Source organism: Equus caballus, chromosome 7, assembly GCF_041296265.1.
Source record: "Equus caballus isolate H_3958 breed thoroughbred chromosome 7, TB-T2T, whole genome shotgun sequence".
Classification (NCBI taxonomy): Eukaryota; Metazoa; Chordata; class Mammalia; order Perissodactyla; family Equidae; genus Equus; species Equus caballus.
The window spans coordinates 42,401,322-42,424,308 of NC_091690.1; the positions used below are offsets into that span (position 1 = coordinate 42,401,322).

At 41.1% G+C, this 22,987-nt stretch overlaps 1 long non-coding RNA gene across 13 annotated transcripts in view; it reads right to left on the bottom strand.

Annotated features, from left to right (window-relative positions):
- Positions 1 to 22,987, bottom strand: part of LOC138925004 (uncharacterized) — a 100,437-nt gene that overhangs the window by 19,065 nt on the left and 58,385 nt on the right. For 9 of the 13 annotated variants that reach the window (XR_011440577.1, XR_011440581.1, XR_011440582.1 and 6 more), the window contains 4 exons: positions 13,268 to 13,965; positions 12,074 to 12,246; positions 11,388 to 11,440; positions 10,511 to 10,626 (listed from right to left, as the gene is read on the bottom strand). This is a non-coding gene — a long non-coding RNA (uncharacterized lncRNA). Of the gene's footprint in view, positions 1 to 7,395; positions 7,534 to 10,510; positions 10,627 to 11,387; positions 11,441 to 12,073; positions 12,247 to 13,267; positions 13,966 to 22,987 lie in introns of those variants that run through there. The other 4 variants (XR_011440578.1, XR_011440575.1, XR_011440583.1 and 1 more) reach the window with 4 other exon arrangements.

The window sequence follows — 22,987 nt, forward strand, 5'->3', positions numbered from 1 at the left end:
AGAGAAGGTCCTGGGGGTTAGCCCAGTCCTTCTCTGCAGTGCAGATAGTAGATGGGGCAGTGCAGGAAAGGGGCAGCCTCCCGTTGGAATTGGGCATCACAGGCCATGACAGCCTTCCCTTGATGATTTCTTTCTGCCCTAGAGGCACCTCATAGAGTTGGTGAATGGGGACTGTACTCTTGGCTCCAGTCCTTTGAGATCCAAATGTCATTCCAGCCAGGAAAATGCCAGGAACTTACTCTATACCAATAGCATTGCTGCTTGCAAACAAGGGCTATTAGTCTACTCACTCCACACATTCTACCTTTCTCTTTTTCCCCCTTTTACGACATAGCACTTATCAGCTGGTAACCTGCTATCACATTTAGGTTTTTACTGTTCTTATTTTTTATTAACGCTCCCCTCCTGCTAGCAGATAAGTTCCATAAGGGCAGGGATCATTGTTTGTTTTGTTTCCTGATATATCTCAGTTGCTTCCAATATTACCTGCACATAGTGGGCTCTTGATGAGTATTTGGTGAGTGATGGCAAGCCCAGGAGAGCCTGAGACAGTGGGAATGAGATTTACCCATCCCCCATCTTGCCCCACTGGAAGGGAGACACATGAGGGAGGGAAAGCATGTGCACTTTTCACAACTCTGCCTATACTGGGTATGCAGAGAGACTTGGACCATCTTTACAATCTACAAACTAAGAAATCACAAATCAACTGCCAGCTGACCTCCAGGCTGGCATCCTACCACCCTCTGCACAGAAGATCCTGTCACTTTCAATCCATATTGGTTAAGGGCATTGAGAAATCAGATCCCCCAAAGAAATATTGGTTGTTCTTGTTTAACAAGGTGACAAATAACATGCTTAATAAATTACAAATGATAAAATATTGCAGAAAAACCCAATATCAATTTTAATACTTTAAAATGATTTATTAATCCGCTTTCACACTGTTTGCAGGGTCTGTTATTTCTCACATTCCCACGACACACTGTGAAGGAGAAAGGGGAATTTGACAAGGTGAGTAAAGGGAGAAAATGTGGCTGGCTTAAGGGATGGGATGAGTGATGTCAGAATAAGCTGAATCAAAAGAGAAAAGACACCATCACTCCATATCACAGAGATGGTTTCACAGACTTTCTAAATATTCATGAATCTCTATTGCCATCTCCCCTCTCTAGAAGATGCTAATAGATCATGTATTCTATGAAAGTGCTTTTAACTCTTTCTCCTACGAAAACCACTGATTCCATTGTCCCTATTGTATCAAGTACCTACCTCTAATACAGGAGCAGAGTAGTCAGTTCATTTTGTTGGATGGAGGGAGGGATAGAAGTATGGAGGAATGGAGAGATGGATGGGTACTTGGATAGATGGATGGAGGGAGGGAGGGATGGATGGATGGATAGCTGCATAGATGAACGGATGGATGGATAAATAGTTGGATAGATGAATGGATAGATGGAGGGGGTTAGGGGGAGGAATAGAGGGAGGGAGAGAGGAAGGGATTCATTCTCTGATTTTTGGGGCTCTGTTTCTCACTCAGCCACTCTATTCACCTGTAGACCCCTGCTTCCTAGCACATGGACCAATACTATCCACAGAAGGGTACAAGGCCCAGGACAACCCCTCCTGGGAAGTGTGAGGGTTAGTCAAAATAATTGCACTTAAAAGGACACCTCACTCTTGGTAGCTTTCATTTAAAGACAGGAATTTCAAAATCAAATTTTAAAGATGTTTAGGAAAGGAGAGTGAGTAGCCCCCTTGTACTCCCCACCAACCCAACCCAAGGTGGTGGTTCTAGTTGTTTCTCAGAGATGACTGTGAAGAGACTGAAATCTCGGAGGTGCTCAATGTGTTTGTTGAGTGGATTCAAATGTCTGCAGACCCTCTCTCCAGAGCTCAGAGAATGTGGAGGCAGCAGCCGTCTAAGGGCACAGGCTCTGGGAGCAGATAACCTAGTTTTGTACCCCAGCACCCACGCCTCCTGACTGGCCTGTATGACCTAGGTAAGGTACATAGCTGCTTGTGCCTCAGTTTCTTCAACTGTAAAATGGGAAATAATGCAAGTCCCTCTCTCCCAGGGCAGTTGTGGCGGTTACATGATTTAACAGATGCGGGGTTCCCAGCATACAGCTGGCTCCTGTTGGTGTTTTGCTGCCACTGTCTTACAAGTATCTCACTTGGAGTCAGATGGAGCTTGGTTCAAATCCGGCTCAGCCATTTGCCAGCTCTGCCTCGAGGTTCAGAGTGACAGTTACTCAGGCTCTCCCTCTGTAAAATGGGAATGATTACATCTATCTCCAAAAGCAGTTGAGAGCTCTAAATGGCAAGATGCACACAATAATCAGGTATGGCATGCTGTTAGTGCTCAAAGTGGTACTAATTCTAATTATTATGCATGTTAGTCATTGTAACTAACCATCATCAATATTTCTGGGGGGAGCCCTGGGTGTAAAGAGCAGTTTGCTTCTTTGTATTTGACCCAACTGCAGCTGCCCCTCACTCACAGGCGTGTGTATGTTTGTGACCCGGGTCCCGTCACAGAACAAAATGTACAAAGAAAGACCTGGTTTCCTTGAGGAACGCAAAGTTCAGTCTGTCTGGTGCCTACATTTCTCCTAATTAATTATATGGGCCAAACTGTCTAGAGCTCTTTTATTTCCTCCATTTTCTGGTTCTCAAGCACAACAAACTAGAGAAAATATTTGGGTACAAAAAAGAATAGGTAAAATTCCTTTGACGAAAAAAAAAAAACCAGGCAAATTAAACATACTGAGAAATAAGGGAAAGAGGCAGAGACAGGGACGAAGATGCGGCAGCGCCTGGGATGAGGGAGAGCAGAGCGCAGGCGAGCACAGCTCCCTGAGCAATGCGCGCAGCTTCCATTCTCAGAGAGACTTGCTTCTTGAATGCAGGTGTAAACGGTGTCACAGGGATCACGAAGCGAGCTGCCTTCTCACAAACCTATTAGCTGTAAACAGCAATGTTCTGTAATTCCAGCTATTAGAAACAGCTCAAAGAGAAATCAAATCTCATTTAGCAGGGATTGCAGGGGTCTTCTTGGACTATTTTAAAGTTTCATATTCATCTAAGGAAACAGGCTCTAATTCTCCATTGTTGGCTTTCTTGGAGGCAGTGCCATTCTAAGCTTATTAAACACCCATTTAAAGGGACAAGGAAGGCTTGTGAATGCCCCCCCAGACAGCAGCAGGACTATGAATGATTTTTTAAGTCAAGGGAAGTCACAGGGACAGGTGGAGCATTTCTTGCAATTTGCATGTGAAAAAAGGTTGTCTCTGTTCTGCTCCCAGAGAAAAGGAAGTGATCGTAACTAGAGAGGAGGTCTGTACACATCCTCAGTTCACGAGGTCAGCTTCACACACTATCACAAAACCAAGAAACCTCGCGATCACTAGAGAATTTAAGGCAGTTTTCTGTGCCGATTTTTTATCACTTGTTCAGACTGTCGTTATGTTCTCTCCCAGAACCCCACAAAGTCTCAGAGGCTTATTTCGTGGAGACACTGGGGTCACCAGTCTGACGGCAGGAAAGCTGAGCTTTTTTATAAATCATATTTATGTTCTAATTTTTAAGTATCAGCTTTCAAGAAAGTCAGATAACATTTGCTTATTTGATCATCAGTATGTGTCTGCTCAGCAGCTAAGAGCCGTATAACCCTAACCCTACACGTCCGTCAGCCAGCAGATGAGGATAGAGTCAGGTCTCAACGCTGCAGCTCTGACTGTCCCACAACCAGATCAAACTACTTGTCTTCCTTCCCTTGGAAGTAAAATTCTTCATCTCAAATCCTTTCGGTCTCAGACTTCTTAGAATAAGTCCCCTGCACATGGGTAAGCAGACTTTAGCCTAATTATCCTGCAACCACTAGTGAAGACCATATTTTTGTTTCATATTTTTTTATTGGAAACCAACCTTGTTTTATTAGAGCCTTTCAAAAATGTTGCCGTGTGAATCCTACCAAAATTAGAGTATATGCATCCACATTCCCAAGCTATTTGAGAATTGCAGTGCTAATGGGACTTTGCAAAGGCAATGGGGTCATTCTCAAGGCATATGAGAGACTCAATACACCCAAGCAAAAAAGTCCCCTAAATGGCCTTTGATTACCATTCACTTCCTGTAGACCTCCTTTTTCATCATTGCTGATTACGGATATATCCATGTCTGAATAATATCTTTCCACTTTATAATCAGACAACTACCACTTACTCTGATAACCTGAGACACTCTAAGTATAATTTTGCCTGCAGAATACTCAGTCTGCGTACAGTCTATTTTCAGGGGGTAGGCAAATTACCATACACTTTCAGGCAGAAAGGTGACTAGAAAAACATACTAAGAAGACATGAGTTGTTTCAGCCTATACCACCCTGCCCAAGCTGGGAGTCAGAGGATAGCTCTAAATACTTGGTGCTGAAAATTCCCAGCCCCAAAGGCAGCCGTGAAGCAGAGCATTGCATACATGGACCTCGACCTCCAAGCTTCTCACCAAGTCCTCTATAAAAAGCCCACCCTACTCCAAGGGATCTATTTTCATAACAGGAATTATTATTCTTAATTTTATAATATCCATTGCCCTCTGTGATTTAAGTTGCCCTCACCTATAAGAGTCACATCCAATTGAATCCATATAGAATCTTTTTCAGGGAATAATATTAGCAACCCTAGCCTGCAAACAAGAAAAGAGAGACTAGAAGACCTGCCTCAGTGACACCAGAGGAAGCGGGCACTCTGGAATGGAACTTGATGCCTTACTATGTGTGGGGTCCTAATGAAGAGACAGAACAAAGTCCTGGAAGTAGGCCCAGCACAAGTCAGAGACTCAGGTTCTAGTCTTGTTTCCACCAGCTCGAAGTCACCATGGATGTAGAATCTAAATTCTCTAAGGCTAGGGCAGTGTTATCAACTTGGCTGCAAATTGGTGTTGCATGTGGAACTTTGGAAAAACTGATGCCTGGACCCACCCCCAGCATTATGATGTAATTGGTCTGGATAGCAGGAGTTCTTAAGGCTCTCCCAAGTGATACTCCACAAAAGCCTCACTTTCTCCACCATGAAAGGAGAGTATAATATGTGTCCCATAAAATTACAGTCCTATTAGGAAAATATATGGGTAGGTTATATGAGAAAATATTGTGGAAGGAAATGGTCTACATATGCAATGATCTGCACATTTTAAATGAATCAAGAAAAATACTGAAATGTTTCAAAATCAATCAAGATTGGCCCCCAAAATGGTTTTCTCTCTTAATAATTTGCCTTCAGTGACCTAAGAGGGCTTTAGACTCTGACCCAACATCAACCAATAGGATAATTTTGAATAAAAAATTTTCCCCTAAGTTTCCTAGCAGAGTAGACTTTGTCATAAAGACCAATTTCCAGATGTTGCTATATGAACCAGACTCTTTCCAGATCATATGCTTGCTTATTCACAGTGTCTCCTCAACTCTGTGCTGGGCATTATGGTTGGTGATAGTGGATGGAAAGATGAGGCATGCCTCTGCCCTCATAGAGCCTATAGCCTAGATATGGGGAGCATCAATGCTGCCAATAGTCAGTATTGTTCTCAGGCAATGGCCAACAAACCTGCAGGGGAACCCAGAATGGGGACATGCTTAATTCCTCCAAAGAGTGATGGTTACAGTAGAGGGGACATTTGACCTGAGTCTTGACGGAAGGGTACAAGTTTGCCAGAGAGAGATAGGGTTATATGAAAAGGCATGGTGTGTTCAGAGACTAATTAATTCAGTAGAAGGGTAAAGAACTCTGCCTTCTCTGCTAAAGCACCTGGACTTATTAATCCTATTTTATAGGTAAGAAAACTGAATCCCCGAGTGTTTAAGTTAACAAGCTCAAGGCCACACAGCTATGGAGAGTTAGATATGGTCTTTGAACGAGGAAGTGGCATGGTTAGATTTTTCTTTAGAAAGCTAATTCAAAGAGCATTTTGAAAGAAGGATTGAGCAGACGTGCAGGAGCACAAGGAAGAGATAATAAAACTTGAACTACAGTGCTGGCCATGAGGGTGAAGGAGAGGGACCAACAGAGACATTCCTGAGGATTAAGTGTGCTTGGTGGTGATGGTGGGAGAGACACCAGGGGGGAACTGGCTTATTGTGCAGAAGCAGTTTGCATCACTTCACCAGATCTAGGCTCTCCTCCCCACAGACCCAAACCCTGCCAGTTGATGCTTTTGCATTTACTTTATGTACTTATCTACTACTGCTTCCTAAACTTTGAGAAGTACACAAGTTGGTAATCACCTGAAAATTTTCAATTAAATGTAAAAAAAGAAAAAAACAAGTATCTATTCTTTCTTTTGACTGTTCTATTGATTAAAATGAATGTCTGTGCTGGGACTGCTGAACCATGAAAAGCAATCTGTCTTAGATGGGTAACAGATCGTTAGAAAATCACTGGGTTGAAGGAAAGAGTCAAGAAAAAAATCTGCACAGACCCACATGTGGGGGTGTCGGTGTGTCTATCTGTAGTTATGCCGCCATGTATGGATATGTGCATTTCTATATATAGGGGACATATGCCACACTCTTCAATCAGCTATCACGAGCCAAAGGCATAGGCAGGATTCCTGACAGAGTGGTACCATCCACGGCTTAGCAGACTCTAAGGCACACTGCAGGATGCATGTGGCAGGGACAGGCGAGTGAGGGATTATTCAGATAATAAATTCGGCTCTCAAGTAACCCCTGTCTGACATGTGAGTTTGACAGAACCTACAACATTGTGCTTCAAGACCATTTCCTGGGGAATTTGGAAAAACAAGTGGCATTAATATGTATGCCTCTAATTTCATCAAAATGCTAGTTTACGAGAGCCATTCTACATACAAGAAACCCTTTGCTTAAGACGAAGGAAAAAAATGAAAATAAGAAAGAACTCTTTCTCAGCCACTTCTCTCTACCACCTCCTCCAAATAAAATAAGCTATTGCCAATTCTGCAAGGTACACGTTAGAGTTTAAATTAGAATCCAGCCATCTTAGAAGATTTTGAAATGAAGTGTTTGCCCTCTATAAACCCCCCTGGAACAGGGTGAGCATTGGGGAGGCTGGGGAATCAAGACCTTCCATTAAGACAGACAAGTAAAACTAAAGGGCAAGGCTGTCCTTTCCTCCTAGGACAGCTTACTTTGCCCATATTCATTAGCCAAATTATTCAGACTAGCACTAACATTTCCCCTGGGACCTTTCATTAATGGCCACCTATACTCCCTTCTTTACTACCTTCATCTCTGTGGTCTGTCTTTTCTCCATCCCCACCCGTATCCTTCTTCCAGCCCTCCTCCCCTTCCTCTCTCATTGCCATCAAAATATGGGCTACATGGTTTCAGGACACTTTTGGTTCATCTACTTGCCGGAGCAGTGGATCCTCACTGGGGCCTTTAGTGACATCATCTCAGATCGGAAAGAGGGAGGCCGAGGGTGGAATAGACTTGTTTTTCCATAGATTACTGGCTCTTGCTTGAGTAGAACACTCCTCTATCCTCCAAGTCAAGTCTAAGGGGATGGAGACTCATTTGGAAAAGTTGTTTGAGCTATGCCCCATGACAGAATTTATGTCTTCTCCACTGGCTAACTATCAGCCTTGAACACGTCACTTAAACTCTCTGGGTTTCAGTTTTCTTACTGGTAAAATGAGAATAATAATTGCTGTGATAGTAGCTGTCAATAGTACTTGCAAATTGATTTATCCTTTGATGAAGTTAAAGACTTTCTGAAAATCTGGAAGCAGTTTTTGATACATTGTTTAGCATCTGAAAAATGTGAGCTGGCTGTTTTTCCACCTCCTTAGAGGATTGTGATAAGGCCTGGGTGACTAAATGCATGTAAAATTCTTAGAACTGTGCCTGGCACAAAGGAACATTGCTACTCATTCTCTTTGCTCAGATGCTGAGGAACAATGATAGGAATTAAATTTCCTCATAAAGAATAGGAAATATCATACTGGCATCTTCCTTATTAAACACTAAGTCAAGAACAGAGGACAAAGATATAGGGAATGGGAAAAATGGCCTCTCTATGAAGTTTCGAAAAGAAAAATGTGCAATGTCCCAAATGGAATTGGAGGAGAGAGCCAACGATCCTCTACAGCTCCCTTTCACCCAGGCCCACGTGTGCGTCCTGTTTCTGATGGACTCTGCTGGGACTGGGACTACAGAGACGAAGTAAGACACGGGCCCTGTCATGGACAAGCAGGCTAGTGAGGGTGACACCAAAGGCCCCAATAGTCCCTAGCATGGAATAGGAATTCAGTGTTTAACGAGTGGAAGAATAGATTCAAGACTGACTGAATGAAGACTATAAAAATAATAAACACAAATCACTTGCATAGGAAACACTTTTGAAAGAAATTCTGCTAATATAGAAATTCATTAACCTTTTGAGCACAATTAACCTTTTATTTCAGTCTGTATAAATAATTATTTAATACTGAGTACTAGGCATATATAAGATACAATAAATACATGGCATATAGAATGCACATAGAATATTCTAGTTCCCAGAAAGCTTTAATGCATCTCAGACTGGAGAGTAAATGATTCCATTTCTGTTTTATGCCTTCTTTTTTTTGTAAATTAGGGGTTTTCTAATGGATAAAATCTGATTTAAAAAATAGTGACCTCTAATAATTAAGTTCCTAAAGGGTGCAAAAAAGACCTAAAAAGTCTGTGAAAATAGATTAAATGTTGGATGCATAAAGAGTGAATTGGCTATCTCTTTTAATTTGCTTTTCCGAATCGAGATGTTCCATCTTCAGTTTAAATGGCTGTCAATAGCACCCGCAAATTGATTTATCCCTTGATGAAAAAGATTTTCTGAAAATCTGGAAACAGTTTTTGAAACCTTGCTGTTACTTAGCTTCTGAGGTATGTGAGCTGCTTTTTCCCACTATTTTTCATCTTAGAATTCTAGCATCTGCATAAATTTGTAAAACTCACCTTTTCTTTAGATATACAAATACAGAAAAGGCAATAGAAATTGCTTATCAGGCACTCAGGTTGGGTGAAGTTTTATCATAATGAAGCTAAATGAAATTCCCAGATTGCTCTGGTGGAGAGGAATGTCTTGATATTCCACTTGTGGAAAAGTGGTTCTATGCCAAAAATAAAGGTACATCAATCTCAGCATAAGAGAAATCAAAGTCTCTGCTTGCAGAAGCAAAAGCATCATTCTGTAGCGCAGGGGCTTTCCTGTTGCACAGCAGGCAGCATTCCTGGATGGTCTTAACGGGGGTTTGGTGAGGATGTGGAGGATACTGGTTCCTAAACTCCTTGATTATGTATTCCCAGTCTGTGTGTGTTTGTGTTCATGTGTGTGTGTCCGTGTGTGTGGATGCACATGAGTGTTGACCTCAGTTGCGGAGAACTGAATTAAGCATGTGTCTTATTTATGGGCACACTACATCATTGGTTCATGCACGGTCCCATTTGTGTGTTCATCTTCACTCCTATTACCCTCTCTCCCACAGGCAACCAAGTGGACATCTTTGAGAGACATGGATGATAGAGACATATGGGTGCACGCATGCATACATACACACACATATATATTCCTTTATGTATAAGTATAAAACATGTTATTTGACTTATATACATGTATCTTACTTTACATACATTGTATTGTGCTAGAGATCTCATTCAGTTTCTTTCTACATTGAACACCGTGGTTTTAAGAATTAGTCCCTATGCTGGGGAGGTTTGTTCTGCTACATCCAAATGTGTCATTCTAATTTATGATGTGATTCCATCCTGCTTTATCTATCCATTCCTCTGGTGACATACATTCAGTTTGCCTCCATCTTTCCACTACCAAGAACAATGCTGTAATGAACATCCTTGTACATGTGCCCGAATTGGCCTGGAAAAACTTTCCTGGGAAATATACCCAGGTGGGAACTGCATGACCTTAAGGTATATGTATATCTAAGCAAGTACCGCTTCATCGCCCTGCACAATGGAACCCTCAACCTACACTCCCACCATGCAGGCTCCTGTATCCCCACATCCCCACTGACATACTACTCAGCCTTCTTTATTGGCAATTAAATGGGGTGTTAGTTTTCATTTTTTTAATTTCAGAAGAGTTTTGGCATCTCTTTATACGCTTGTTTGGTCTCCTTTTAGTTTCATCCTATGCATATCTCCTGTTCATATCCCATTTTTCTGTTGAAGTTCCTGCATTTCTCTTGCTGACTTGCAATAATTTCTAGATATTAATCAGTCAGTTTTCCATCACATATATCATCTCTCAATATGTTACTGTTGACTTTATCCATGATATCCCTTTTTGAACAGATATCCTTAACGTACTGTAATCAAGTTTTGCCTTTATGTATTTTTATGCATTTTGTACGCTTTTGGTGTTTTAAAAAGTCTTCCCCAACCCTGGATCACAACAATTTTCTTGATATTACTTTCTATTAACTTTAGAGCTTTACCTTTCATATGTATGTGTTTAATTAATCTGGAGTTACCTTTGTATATGGGTTCAGCAAGGGATCCAGTTGTATGTTTCTCTAGATAGTAAGCCAGTTTCCCCAATCACATCGATTAAAGAGACAGTCTCTTCCTGACTGTTTTTCAGTACCACCTACAAAACACATTAAATACATTTGCGTCTATCTCTGAGTTCTCTATTTTTCTCCATTCATCTGTCTGTTCTTATACTAGTGTCCACTTTTCTGAATTGCTATGACATTATGGCACATCTTAATACATGGGAAAGCAATACTTTTCTTTTACAAAGGTGACTTAGCTATACTTGGACTTTTGTCCTTTCATACAAATTTTAGAATAAGTTTATTGAGTTCTTTTTTTTTAATCCACCTTGTACTTTGATTGGAAATGTATTGAATATATAGATTAATTTGAGAATATTGACATCATTATAATAAATTATCATACTATGAGTAGGAAACGATTCGTCATATATTTGGATTGTTTCTATATATCCATTAATAAATTTTTTTCATAAATAGCTAGTGCTACTTTGTTAATTACTATGTATTTTGTTTTTGTTTTCGGCTGTTATAGGTGGTATCTTAGATTTTTAAAATATTCTAGCTGATTACTGCTAGTAGAAAGAAATGCATTTGATCTTCTTAAGTTAATCTTGTGTCTGAAAACTTTGCTGACCTCTGTTTTTAGTTATAATGGTTCAATTTTCTTGGTTTTTCTTAGCATATGATCATATTATCTACAAATGACGGTTTCGGATTTTCCACTTGTTTCACCTCTGATTTATTGTTTGCATTTATTCTTTTTTAAATGTCATTTAAAAACATCTGCTTTAATTCAAACTGCTTTAGGGTCAGTTTAACTCCCAATGTTGACTATTTTCCAGAGACTCACATGATGTCTTATCTTCCAGGGACATCTCAACATCTCATTCGTTTTTGAGACTCCTGTAAAAGTTCCAGAAATTTGACTAAAATACCTACCCCAGACTGTGGATGAGAAAATAAAAGCAGTTAAAAAACCATTTATGGAGTGAATACTGCAACTCTCCTTTCCAAATCAAAGGGTAGAAATGAATTTAGATATAAAGTTATAACTGTAGCTACTTCCTGAATGACTGTCTGAGGCGTGATTGACATGCTCTGTCTTGTCCATATGTAGATAAATAACAACCAAGACACATACTCTTCTTCCAATGTGCCACAACCTCTTCTAACCATTTCCTGTGTATTATCTCATGCCACCTAACAGAAATTTGAGGTGACTACTGTTATTTTCCCTATTTTACTGATGGGAAAGCTGAAGTAGGAAAAGGTTAAATACTTTGCCAAAAGTCACACAGCCAGTAAGAACCAGAACCAAGTACTCAGACTCCAGGAGACTGGCCCCGGAGTCCATGCTTTCAGCATCATGCTCCTTCCTCTGTGTCCCAGGGCACATTGCCATCTCAGAAAGAAACTGCCAGCACTTTTGACAGCAATTGGGGGTGAGCTTTGCTCCATCACCTTTATCAGGACACATTTTAAAGTCCTTTTGGGCACAGCTAAGTAGAATAGGGGCTATTCCTCCATTATCATTACCTTGGCCTCTACTTCTTTTTCTCCATGCAGTCCCGCTGGCAGACTCTCCAGCCAAAACAGTCAAGAACTTCTGCTGTGCCAAGGAAAGTTCAACCACAGAACAAGGGATGAAGGAGAGGGAAGGCACGTCTCTGCGGGCGGCCGCTTGCCGTCAGTCTCAGCAAGGATGCTGTCTGTCCACAGACACGAGGGTGGAACAGGGTTATAATCTGGGCAAGAAAGACAACTTTCTAGCTTCTCTGACTAGGGCTTCCTAAGAAAAGTACTATTATTTTGTTTTGAGTATTGAAAATACCCAGATTAGACACATCTATATTCAAATGTAAATACCCTCTTTCCACCCCCCACCCCCAACATCCAAACACAAAATGCAAAGACTAACATTCTGGTTTACAGATATTCTAGTTATAGATATGATTGGTTCTTTCTGTTTAGATCATAAAGAGATGGCTAGGTAGTAGTATATTGTCTGTGTGCGAAAACAAATCTTTTTAAATGATGATGTGTATTTAACGGTGCGAGAATAAGCCAGAAGTGTACAGCTAAATTTGGCTCTGACTTGGAAGTGCAAGTATTGTAGGCTACACCAAATGAAGAGGCTGCCAGGGCAGCTAAGGCTGTGCTGAAGGAACGTGAACACTCGCTTGTCACAGGTTAAAGAGGGTGAAACGGGCATCTCTTCACATGCACAAACTCTCCTATTCATAGTTTTTTCCCCATGAATCAGTGAGTCCAGGTTTTTATGGCATCCTCAGACACCAGAGTTTCTATTTTCAAACTATCATTGTGATCACCACTGCCAGAAATAAGTCACCTCAGCAAACTCTAATGATAGCAATTTTGTGATGCATAAAATTGATTTATGCTTACAATCAAAATGTATTCCCCTGATAATTTATGCTCAACAATTTAACATAATTATTTGTGCCACAATTTTAACATTTCTTCCTTCCTGACTGTCAACTCTGGAATACAAACACACACACATATACACAAAACAAAAAACACACTATCCTTCGGAAGCAGGATTTTAAAAAAATCAATGTCATAGCAGCCTCTTTTGTATCTTGTTGTGACAAGACTGAATTTAAACAGCCTAGGAAGTCAAAACAACAGGAGAAATATCAATATATATTAACTTAATCAAGAGGCTCTGCTCTGCCATCCTTGTCTACACTGGAATTATGCTCCCACCGTAAATTCCACGTCGCTATTAGCATCTTGAAACTTCACAAATATTTGAAGTCGTCAGCGGTTGTCTGAGATGAAGGATGGCTATAGGCTTCCAGACATCTTCTTTGCATCTGTATGAGATTTTTCTCACAACTGTTTTGAGAAAATCACTCCCCAAGCGAGCTCTGACTCACTTGTTTGAATTCACAATCTTAAAACATCTTTTATCCAACAAATGCTTTTCTTCATGTCCCCCAATGGCATTCCAGTACAAATTTCATTCTCCGTTGCTCTGCACAAAACTCTTTGAGAAGAAAACTTAATAAAACACATTAATCCAAAAAACACACAATGTACCAGCCTCATCAAATCCTGAGTGTGCCACACAAGACTTTGAAACAAGTACCTGATTGAGACACCAAGAGGTAGAACAATGAGACAAGCATACCAAGTGGAGGGACCAAATATATTTGACCTTTTAAATGAACACTCAGTTGCTATTCATTCATACCAGCATGTTCCATTCTTTCTCCCCAAAAAGGTAATTGGAAGAGACACTCCAATGGTCTTATTTAGCACATAAAATGTTCACTTTACCATATATGAAGATGATTCTTCTGGTCGATGAATACTGCAAGCTGTTTCCAGAGCAATAGCAAGTGAGCATGTAGCCATTCCCACTCTCTCATTCACTGCTCCTGGAGATGCAGTGCTCTGACCTGCAACAGTCGAAGGAGAGTCTTCTAGTCATAAAAACAAACAGAGCTCAGGGTCCCCCTGGGTATGGACCAATTTTGACACTTAAGACAAGATACATAATTTGTGGGGCCAAGTGCAAAATGAAAACGCAGAGCCCTTTGTTCAGAATTAAAGAGAATTTCAAGTCAGTGGTAGCAGAGCATTCAACCAAGTGTGGGGCCTTCTGAGGGCCGGGTCTCATGCGGCTGCACAGGTCTCAGGCCCAGGAAGCCAGCCTGCTGCTACTTCAGTCTTTCACTTGGCGACAACTCAGAGTTGAGGGGACGTTGCTGCATCACCAGTGAGGACCTAAATGGCTGGCTGTCACTAGCGAACCCTCATGTAAGCAGTTCATTCCAAGAAAGCTTCCTCCTTCACCCAGAAAAGCAATTCAAATCATCATTTCCTCCTGCTTGGGGTAAAGGAGGTCCAACACGCCACTGCCATTAAGAAGGAAATAAATTCGTTTAAATTCTGAAGGGCCCAGTTTCTCTAAAATTCTTTTTTGGAAGAAAACAATTTAAGTCTCATTCTAGTGCTAGGATTTCTGAGAAGACATAGGAATTGACACCCATATCTTTCCACGTCCTCTTACTACAGTTACTTCCCTGAGAAAACGTGCATCCACGCTGATCTCTAAAGAGGTCCAATGAGAATGTCCAAACACATAATTCTTCGTATAAATACAAATGTTAAAACAAGTGGGATTTGGCAACCACTACCCTTTAAATGACACAAAAAGAGAAAAGTGTGCTTGTATTTCTATAAATCCTAGGACTCCCCTGAACCAATCCTGCTAAGAATGGTTTTTGTCTAAGATAATGTTTGTTATTATCAAACATTATGAGAGAACCTAAGTCAAGGCTTTCCTGTGGACATTTCTTTCCACCAATTTAAAGTTGCCATACCATGAGGTTGTGGGAATTGTCATCTTTGTGAGAAATTCAGCTTCGACTTTTCCAAGGATTACATGTAGCAGAAGCTCAATCTAAAGAACTTGTTAACAATTAATGTAAAAATATTACCTACAGGTCATCTTCTGTTAATTGATTCTGTTAACAAAACTCCGTGTCAACCAAAGTTCCAATATACTTCTATGTAATCGTGATTGATGTTCAGATATATATGTATCCCATCAATAATTATTTCTTGAGGTCTTACTGGCCTTACAGCATCCCAATGGATACTTTATATTCTAAAATACAGGTATGTAGAATGTAGAAAAATAAATATTGGACTAAAATAATGGACACGAGTTACTTACAATCTAATAAAGGAATGAATATATAGATAACTACAATATGGAGTTTAAATAAAAACAAAAATGAATGCCATCAGAAGACCATAGACTTGATGTTGTAGGAGTTCAGACAAAGATAATACTTCTCCATGGAAAGATCTTCAGGGTTTTCCCATAGAAGAATTATTAATTTAATTATTCCTGGAACTCTGGATAAGAATACGGAACAGTTGTTGAGTCAGAGTCTTCTATCAAAAGGAAACAGCATCAGCTAGACCAGAACTATCCAGACTACCCAGTAACCATCTAGGTAGGAACCATCTAGTCTGCCTCTTCCCCTTCTTCTCTGTAATTTTCCAGAGAAATCTATACTTGCTGAATGTCCTTCCTCCTCTTCCTAACCCTCAGTAATCTGGCTTCTGCTTCCATCTTCAATTCAATATATTCTCAGAAAATGCCACTTAAGAGATCTTAAATGTCAAATGTAATGGGTGTTTTAAAATCCTACTCTTACTGGATCTCTTTGCTACGTGTGCTATAATTAATCATTCCTTGCTTCTTGAGGCTTCCATGACACCACGTTCTCTGGCTCTCCTTGTACCTTGGATGGTTTCTTCTCTTGCCCCTTGTGCGCTCATCTTCTTCCATCTGCTTTGTAAAGGCTGCCATTTCACAGGGTTCTGTCCTCCACCCACTGTTTTTCTCACTCCACATGCTCCCTGGGTAACCACTACCATGCTCATGATTTTAATTACCGTCTATATGCCAATGGCTCCTAAATCTATATTTCCAGCATCAGCCTTATCCTCTGAGCTTCAGACTCATATGTCAAAACTTTACCTCAATATCCCACAGGCAACTAAAACTGAACATGTTGAAAATGCAAATCATTAGCTTTTCCCCTAAATCATCACCTCCTCTTGTATTTTCTGCTCCAGTTGGAGGTTGCTGATTTTACTCACTATATATTTCCCAAATCTGTCCCCTCCTTCCTTTCACTCCTAACAAGGTCCTAGCTCAGTACCTTCTCAGCCTTGCCTAGAGCATTTTAACAGCCTCCCCAAGTTCAGTCTTGTCCCCTCAAACCCACTTCTAAACATCTGCCAGGGAGAATCTAGCTTAGTTACATAAGCGCATGTGTGCATGTGCAAACTCACGAAACTCTCAAGCTAGACAGTACGGTAGAGCATTTATCACTGTATTTGTTTCACTGAATTATAAATGTCTGCTTATATGCCTGTCCTTACTAGACAAAGAGCTACGAGAGGTCAAGAACTATATACATTCATGTTTGTATCCCCAAGGATATAACACAGTGCTGCCTGGGATAGAGGAAATGCTCAGTACAGTATTTAATGAGCAACAAAGGCTTGGAAGTGAGGAATTCTGGGATGTATGCAAAGTGCAACATAATTTGGATGTTTCAGAAGCACAAAGATAAATAGTGAGAAGTAACATTGGGGCCAGATAATGGATGCCCTGGCATAGCAGGCTGTGATATTTTTATTTAAAATAAGAAATACGTATTTAATCTTAGTTCCCTTTTCTGGCACAGGGCTCCTAAAACCCTTGGAATTTGTCTTTTGTTTTGTTAATGAGGTGACTTTTGGGGAGCAACCTAAGGATGGAGGTTGCTTGCCAGGGGAACCAACCATGAATAGAAGGTTAGAACTTTCAGTCCTACTCCCTGATTTCCAGGGAGCAGAGAGGGGCTGAAGGTTGAATCAATAGCCAATGGCTAATAATTTAATCAATCATGTCTATGTAAACGAAGCCTCCATAAAAACCAAAAAGGATGAGGCTTGGAGAAGTTTCAGGTTGGTGAAACAGAACACTTCCACATGCCACAACACGAGGCTCAAACTCCACGAGAACAGAACCTCCTTTGTTGGGGACCTCACCCTACATATCTCTTCATCTGGCTGCTGATTCATATTCTTTAATATCCTTTGTAATAAACCAGTAATCTGGCTAGTAAACTGGTTTCCTAAGTCCTGTGAGCCACTCTAGTTTAACTAATTAATAAAACTCAAGGAGGGGGTTGTGGGAACCTCTGATTTATAGCCTTCAATCAGAAGCACAGGTGACAACCTGGACTTGCGACTGGCATCTGAAGTGGAGGGCAGTCTTGTGGGACTGAGCCCTTAACCTGTGGAATCTGACCTTGTCTCTGTGTAGATAGTGTCAGAATTGAGCTGAATTGTAGCACATCCAGCTGGTGTCAGAGAATTAATTGTTGCTGTGGGAAAACCACCCCCATACACATTAGAATTGGGTGCAGAGCTGCTACAGGCCAAGGAAATTGGACTTCATTTTGTAGGCAACTGGAAGTCACTGAAAGTTTGGGGCTTAGCAGAAATGTAATGTTATCAGCACTATATTCACAACAATGATTAATATTTATTACCCTAAAGCATGGCACAATGCTACCTTCTGACTCATCAAAGATGGGTTGTGTTTTGCCCACCATAGTAGTTCTGTCCCGATGAGTATATTGTTTTCCATTGTCATTGTTTGGAACTGGTAATCTACCCTCTCCATTCAGAAGATGGTGAATCATTAAACAGTTATGGAATACCTTCTATAGACTAAGCCCCAGGCTAGGCACTTTCACAAATGCTATTTTACTCCATTCAAAAGATTAATTCGATAAAACACATCATAAGATTTCTGAACTATGTTAAACAATGAAAATAACGTCCTAGACCCAAAGATCTCAAAGGCACATACGGGATTATGCAGAGTTTATTCTGTTTGTTTTTTAACAAAATTGCTTCTATCCAAAGGCTTGGGATATAGGTAGGAATAGAAATTCACCTTCTATAAATGGAGAAAATGAGACTCAGAAAGATTTCTTAATGTATCAAAGGCCACAAAGAAAGAAGATGACAAAGCCAAAGTCGGAACTCTGTCTGCAGCGCATGCATGGTCTTCCATTGGCTCCATGGTCTAGACGTAAATTTTACCAGCTCTGAAATGTGATCTCCATACAAGAGACAAGTGGAAAATTGGCCATTCAGCAAAACAACAGTGGAAGGAAGGCAGGCTGCTGGGTGAGTTCCATCATCTATTACCACGCTGGTCCTAAATTTTCACACCTAATTAATCAAGCTTGCTCTGTAATCACTTTTCTACGTGTGGTGTTGGTGGATTTTACAGCTGCAGTTTTAATGAGCTGCTGTTTCTTCTGACATTTGGAAAACTAATCTGGAAAAATGATTCAATGACTTTTAAAGACCTTTCATTTTATATGTTTGGCCATGTAGATTTTCAGGGTCCTTGGAGCAAACAAGGGGCAGAACACTTCCCACACAGCTGCTGTTCAAGCCAGTACATGGCAGGCCAGTTCCTAGGGAGGAAGTGAAGAGATGTGGCTGGCAGCCCAGAGAGCTAATGAGGATTAATATTAGTGATTGCAAACACCTAAGAAATAAATGGGAATTTGCGACTTGGCTTATGAGAAGATGATATTTGAAAACCCAAAAGCTTTCATAAAATACTAAAAATTTGGGAGGTCATCCCATCTTGGAAAACTGGAAGTTATCAGGGTAGATGGAGAAAATATATTCAGTACAAATAGGAAAAATTACCAAATTATAGAAATATGTCAGCTACTAGGAGAAACAGCGTGAGAAGCAACATTTCCACTTACAAGGAACATTAATTAATATTCTATAGCCTATGTAATTCTTGTACTTACTTCTCTAAAATTGGGGTGTTTTGCTGAGAAAAAAGATCCCAGAGGAAATACACATGTCAAAATACATTATTCCTGAGTGCAGGGCACATATGGATGAGGCTAAATTGGCCTTCTTCTTCCCATTGCACCCTGACAGGAGCTCCAGGATTAAAGACTGCCAGTCATCGCTCCATCAGGATGTTCATTCCCAGGGATTTGTGGTTCTCAAGGACTCAGGATTGCCTGGCGGAGGCAATCTGGGAAAAGGACAATTGCCTAGAATTCTGCAGCCACTCCACCCCAATATACTGAATGAGAATAAAAAATTGTGCCTTTTGACTCTCACAGTATGCATAAACTGCTCTTGTCGTATGGCTCTCTCCAGCAACTGTGATGATGTAATATTTCTTGGCTCATACACTTTTCGCTCTTGCACCTTGAACTCTTTGCCTGTCCAATTAATTAGTAACTATTTGCAGAGCCACACATTCCTCCTTTCTTCTTTGTGATCTTCCTCAGTTCACCAACAAGTGAAAAATTCTAACTATAAAACCAAACAATTTTGGTTGCCAGGAGGGAAGACGTCAGTCCAGAAAAATTGAAGAGGAAGGGTCAGAATTTGCTAATACCATTTCAAGCTCGCAGCTCATAAGTATTCCAAGGTGAAAGGGAACTTTGCAAGTAGTCTGAAAACAAACCAAATCAAAGAACTGGCTCTACAGTGGATGGTATTTCAAAATGGCATGACTGAAAAGCAAGGTTAGAAATAATACATATAGTATCCTGCACTGTGTTTAAAAAGTTACACGCACATAGATATGTAAACACCTGTAGTAAAAGCATGGACTATCTCTGGAAGAGAACACGTGAAACTAATAACGGTTCCTGCCTCCACGGAGAGGAAGAAGATGCTGGTAGATGGGGGAAAGATGAAGATTTACTTTGGACTCTACACATCCTTGGTCCATTTTAAATTTTGTTCCATGCACATGACCTGTTAAAAATAAAAACCTATTTTTAAATGTATTTCTCACACTGATGGCTAAGCCATTTAGTTCTCAGTCCAAGGTCCAAAACTGAGGAATGCTTTCCTTTGCTGGAAACGCCCATCAGCCCATTTTCATCTTTCACACAGTTCCCACTCTGGACTATCCCCATTCCTAAGGCTTTCTTTAGCAATACTTTGGGGATCATCCAACCCATGGTTCTCAAATATTAGATGACGAAAAGGCTCAGAGTAATATGAATGACCTTGCCAAGGTCTCCTTGCTTTTTAGAGACACGGTTAAAATCAAAAGCTGTTTTTACAAGAAAGTATCTCACGTGGGGGCCAGCCCAGTGGCATAGTGGTTGGGTTTGCGTGCTCTGCTTGGGCAGCCTGGGGTTCGCCAGTTCTGATCCCAGGAATGGACATAGCACCACTTGTCAAACCATACTGTGGCAGACGTTCCACATTCAAAATAGAGGAAGATGGGCATGGATGTTAGCTCAGGGCCAATCTTCCTCAGCAAAAAGAGGAGGATTGGCAGCAGATGTTAGCTTAGGGCTAATCTTCTCAAAAAAAAAAATAGAAGAAATTCTCTCACGTGTTTCTAACTTTTCTTACTCAAAAGGGTCAAAAGGGTGCAGTCACAGAGAGCTAATCTGAAAACATCCCTTCCACTTATAAGTTTTTCAAATTCACTAGAAGTGGATTGTTTCTCTTTTTCCCCAACCTTCTCCATCCCCTGCCCCCACCACTTTGCTCCATTAATCGCTCTACCATTCCCAAGAACTCCTTTCCCAACACAATGCAGGAATCTAGAATTAAACATTTTGTTGGTTTGGGGCATGCAATGCCAATGTGTCCCAGGAGAAATGAGCCTCCAAGGAGGAGCACCACGGAGAGCTCAGAGCAGCTGTGCTTCCTAAGGCTGGTGGCGGCTGCCACTGCGTACATTGATCTGTAGGGATTTCCCAGTGTCCCCTAACAGCTTGTGAATTTTGTAAATTAACCTCATTGTAATCAAACCATGAAATTGGAAATTTAAAATTTGTCAACAAAGACTTAGATGAGGCTAATGCAGTTTTGCCTCATCTACAGCCTCTCTGTCACCGTCCAAGCCACCAGCCTAGGCAAGCAAGCTGTCCGTCCAGAAGGTACCCAGTCCTGGCTCTCAGAACTCAGATGTACACGGGAAGGGTCGGGGCTGTCAGCAGCTCCATCCATACCACCCAGAGGAAGCTCAGCTTCCTGGACTGAAACAGGGGAGGGAAAATGACAAGCAGTGCAGAATCTGTTCAGGCCTTTGTCTTCTCTAGTCTACGTGGTGATGGAAGCCTCCTAACTAGTCTTCAAGTCTCTGTTCTGATCCATTCTGATCATATCACTCTACTGATTTGAAAATCTAATGAATGTTTGGCTGTCTCCAAGATAATTTCCAAACTCCTTATCGGGGCATATTATGTCTTCTGTGTTCAGGATGCTGCTTTAATCAGCTTCTTGATCAGCTTTGCCAAACAAAAATTCCCACATCCTTCAGCCCCAATGAAGCTCAAGCCTTTCCCATCTGCCCCGCAGCCTTGTGCTGTCGTCTCCACTATACTGTTGCCTCAGCCATCCTGCTGCCCCAGTGTCCCGCTGTACCACTGCTTAATCACCCCACAACCGTGTGTTCAACTAATTCCAGTTTGCCTTTTAAGATTTAAAGTCTATTATGATTTCAGTGCCCATCTTTCGCGCTTGCGACCTTATGTTGGAATTACCTATTTTGTGTCTGCTTCTCCTTAGACTATGCATTCTTTGAAAGCATGGCCTTATTCAATCTGGGATTCAAAAAACCCAGCATGGCACCGGCCAAGTAATTGGCACTAAATAAATATTTGCTGAAACTGAGTGTAAGGGTTAATAGTTCTAGAGTCAGACTGATTTAGGTACAAACTTCGCTTCTGCCATTCACTAAGTAGCCTTGGGCAAGATACTTAACACCTGAGCCTCAGTTTCCTCAGCTCTAAAATGTTGATAATACTACCTATTCATAGGTTGTTGTAAGGATAAATGAGCTAACATAGATAACATGCTTAGCAGATAGAAAGCAGTCAGTGAATGTCATCTCCGCTGTTATCATGCTAAGCTACATTCTGCCTGTGAAATCTTGGCCAAGTTTCTTGTCCTCTCTAAGTCCTAATTTCTCATCTCTAAAATGAGGATAGTAATAGCTTTTAACAAACTGGATTATTGTGTGGATTAAGTGTCATAATTCTTGAAAAGTACCCAGCAAAGCACCTGGCACATAGTAAGAGTTGATAGTTCACACGTTGAAGAAATCTAAAAGGGCCTGAGGGCCTCCACGCTCACGCCTTGTTTGTTGGAGTTGATCCACACCTTAGAAGGAAACAATGAGAGGCAGAAACAAGAGCCAAATTGGAGAAGAAATTTCTTTCTAGTTGTCATATCAGCTGTGAGAAACCTTTGCTACTTGTACTACTGCCCCGCACCTATTCTCTTCCCTCAGACAAGCCAGAGCTATCTAAATTCAGATAAAATAACAAGTTGCTTGCAAAAGGGAAGCAATAAAGCAGTTGATAGGCATCAGCTGGAAAGTTAGATTGTGGACAGAGAAGACCCCAGACCAGTTCCCAATAGGCCATGGCTGTGTCCTGGGTCCAAAAAGCATCTTCTCCATGTTCTTGAATGCACCAAATTCCTATCTCAGAGGAAGTCAGAAGAGCTCCCCAATAAGCTAATGGGCCACTAATTCCTTTCCAGGTGAAGGGCGTACCCACAGAGCTGCCTCATTTGCCTTGTCTAGAGGGTTATTACAATGAAGGGTGCCAGGCTCTTTCAACAGAGCCAGTAGTAACAGCTTGTTAGCTGTTGGCTGGTGGAAGGGCAAGGGGAGTTGGCAGAGGCAGAGGATTCCGGAGAGAGAGAGGGAGAGAGAGACAGAGAGACAGAGATGGAGAGATAGAGAGACCGAGAGAGAGAGGCCGATGACGCAGAATTCTCAGTGACAAGGTGCAAGCGTTGATCAGATTCAGGCACAGCACATACTGAGAACTTCACGGCAGGAATGGAAGGCGCACATGCTACAGCCCCCACATA